Source organism: Sinocyclocheilus grahami, unplaced genomic scaffold (assembly GCF_001515645.1).
Source record: "Sinocyclocheilus grahami isolate Dianchi unplaced genomic scaffold, SAMN03320097.WGS_v1.1 scaffold2442.1, whole genome shotgun sequence".
NCBI classification, from domain to species: Eukaryota; Metazoa; Chordata; class Actinopteri; order Cypriniformes; family Cyprinidae; genus Sinocyclocheilus; species Sinocyclocheilus grahami.
The window spans coordinates 1-3,127 of NW_015507621.1; the positions used below are offsets into that span (position 1 = coordinate 1).

General features: G+C 35.5%; 1 long non-coding RNA gene across 1 annotated transcript; it reads left to right on the plus strand.

Annotated features, from left to right (window-relative positions):
* Nucleotides 1-1,646: 1,646 nt before the first annotated feature.
* LOC107575032 (uncharacterized) lies at nucleotides 1,647-2,402 on the plus strand. Its single transcript, XR_001607796.1, has 3 exons — nucleotides 1,647-1,738; nucleotides 2,105-2,154; nucleotides 2,256-2,402. It is a non-coding gene; the product is annotated as an uncharacterized lncRNA (long non-coding RNA).
* The last annotated feature ends 725 nt before the right edge of the window (nucleotides 2,403-3,127 follow it).

Sequence of the window (3,127 nt, forward strand, 5' to 3'; positions counted from 1 at the left end):
TTGAACTTACTGTTTGAATTCGTTTACTGGATCCTTGGACTTTGCAGGTCCAGAGTTTACCGGTTTAAAATGATGTGATCGCAAAAGCCTGATTCTTTTCATTTTAAGATATTATTTTCATTATAAAGTACTGATTCAAATTAGTAATCACTAATTAATTATTATTCTACTCCTCTGGGCGCCTCCCCTGACATGCTCTCGCGCCCCACACACTCCACTTGCATTCATTTATGTGATTGGTCTAGATTAGAGGTGATCCCGCCTGGGCAGTGTGATTTATATAGTGTCCTTTTTAATCATATTATGGGATCATATAATCACCCAGACCCTGACGCTTTTACTCTGAGTACCGCCAACGTGTCAGAAGTGGCGGTACGCACAAAAAAGTGCAGGTAGCCTACTCTAAAGCCTAAAATATAGAAGTGCCGGGAACTGCATACCGGTGCGTACCGGCCCACTTCAAGCACTGGTTCAGTCCTATGGTAAGTGATCTCTTTTGTTTTAAATCTTATGTGAAGTTTCCCCATGAAATAAGGTAGACCCCTTTTTCTGCCTCCTTTCAAATTTCAATAAACTGTAAGTGTACATCTTTCTTTAACCATTATACATAAGGTCTATAAGTGCATTGCTAACTTTATAATTACTATAACAGCACAATTGAGTTAACCAATTCACTATGCAATCTGATTTATAACTCGGACTTAAAACTAATGGAAACTAACTGGACAATTAACGCTGTTTTAAAGCAGCCGAGTTACTAACTTGTTTGTGGTGTCATGTATTATTGACTAAAGTCATTGTTTTATTCTGCAGAGTGCAGACCCACAGATTGCCAATAACAATAATAATAATAATAATAATAATACATTTTATTTGTAATGCACCTTTCTCAAACTCAAAGTGCTCCAAAAATACATATGAAAAATAGATTCGCAATAATAAATCTTAAATTATAAACTTTACTAAAAAGATGTGTCTTAAGAAGTTTCTTAAAACAAATCAAGGAAGCAGCTTTCCTAATAAACATTAGAGGAGAAGCCCCCCCCCATGGTTTTTTATTTACAATGAGGCTGATAAAGAGGGAGACAACCAGCAGAGCGGAGAGAGCGAGAGGGAGTGGAAAGAGTAACCAAGTCACAAATGTAATCTGGAGCCAAATTTCCCTTTTCACACATGGCCATGTAGTTTTGGATTTTATTTTCCCTTAATAATAAAAACCTTCATTTAAAAACTGCATGTTGTGTTCACTTGTGTTATCTTTTACTAATATTTAAATTTGTTTGATGATCTGAAACATTCAAGTGTGACAAACATGCAAAAAAATAAGAAATCAGGAAGGGGGCCAACACTTTTTCGCACCACTGTACATCAGACTTGCATTGAGACTTAAGTTCTATATTCCAAGTATAATTATACGGAGATCTCCCCATTTGTTTCAGTCTATTTTGCAAATGCTCTCATTCAGTCATGGTGTCTGGTATCAAGACATGGATTGATTGTGTTTGGTGTCACTGTCATCAAATCTAACGTTATGCATACAATTTGAAGCTTTTTCGGGAAGCCATTTTACATTTGTCTTCTTGTTTTGTATAGTTTTCTATTGACTCTGTTTGATCCTCTTCATCATGCTGTTCTTTCAAAGGCCTCGAACACCCAGAGTCACATCAGGAGAGCACAGCAGATCCCACAGACACTCACTCTTTCATTATGTCTGGAAATTCAGTTTACCAGCCATCAGGTAATGACATCTTTCTCTCATTAAAGTGGTCATATTATGAGGAATCAAATTTTTGTTTTGTTCACATAAGAGTTGTTAATATAGGCCTACTATGAAAACAAACTGTAGTTTCACAACTTAAAACTTCCTCTGTATTCCAAAAACTAAATTTTTGGTGTCTACATTTAGAAGGTGAGATAGCCTTCTAATCATGCTGAGCTAATATGGAGGAAGTTGGACAAATATTAAATTCATCACAACACTGATGCATAGAATGATTCAGAGAGATTATTCTGCTGTGTCAAAGCTAAAAATACATTAAAGTTTTATGACAAAGAGCTTGTTCATCAAGGTCAACGCGTTTAATGCCTTTGTATTGCATTACAGATGTTTTAGTCAATAAACAACAGAAACAGGGAAATCCAGAGGAAAATGAGGTATGTTTGAACAATGTCACACACCAAATACATAACTGTCCATCATGAACAGAATACAAACACATTTACTTGTGTCTTAATAATCTTTTTTCTTCCTTAAGAATGTTTATCTCCTGTACTCCATGATCCCTGACAAACCAGTTCACTCAAACGCAGAAGATCACGTGTACAGTTTGGTGAAGATGCACTGACAAATCCCATGTCTGTGTTCATTATCTATTGCGACTATAAATAAAGTGTATTTACTTTCAGACAAAAACAGTAGGTGTTTATTTTTTTATTATTCAGTGTTTGGTGTGGAATATACTGTGACCTCAGTGAATATCCAGAGCATCTTCTCTGGCAAACCCACTAGTACAGTACCACTAGTGGAGCTTGGGCATTCAATAAGAGCTGAACTAAAATTGTAATGATAAATGAAATATTTTACTTCTTTGCTAAAGAAATTGAACCATCTGAAGGTTTGAACCAAATGTTTTTTTTCTTATAAGTTTGTTGTATTTAAAAACGGCTTAAATCAGTTTTTTCAAGGTCCATCATGTGACGTTAGCTTCTCCTCCCACAAAATCCAGCCGATTACATCAGAGATGGAAGAGAGAATAATGATTCACATCCTGTTTTTAGTAAATCATTCATTCCAGTGTGTATTCAGCCCTTTTTATGTTATGATTGTTTCCAAGAACCATCATCCTTCCTACATGATGCTATATGCAATACAGACTGAACGGCAGGTCAAAACATCCAATGGGGCCTGACATTATGATAGCACTGCAACTCTTGGTTCAGTGAGGTGTCTCACTAAAGTTAGTAATAAAAAAGTAATCAAGTAGTATTTATGCACATTTGGGCATCAGACACTCTAAGCAAAAGACACAAGCACTCACTGTCATCACTGATGCTGCTGCTTTTTCTGTACATTTACAATATATATATATATATATATATATATATATATATTTTGTTGTGTTAGTAA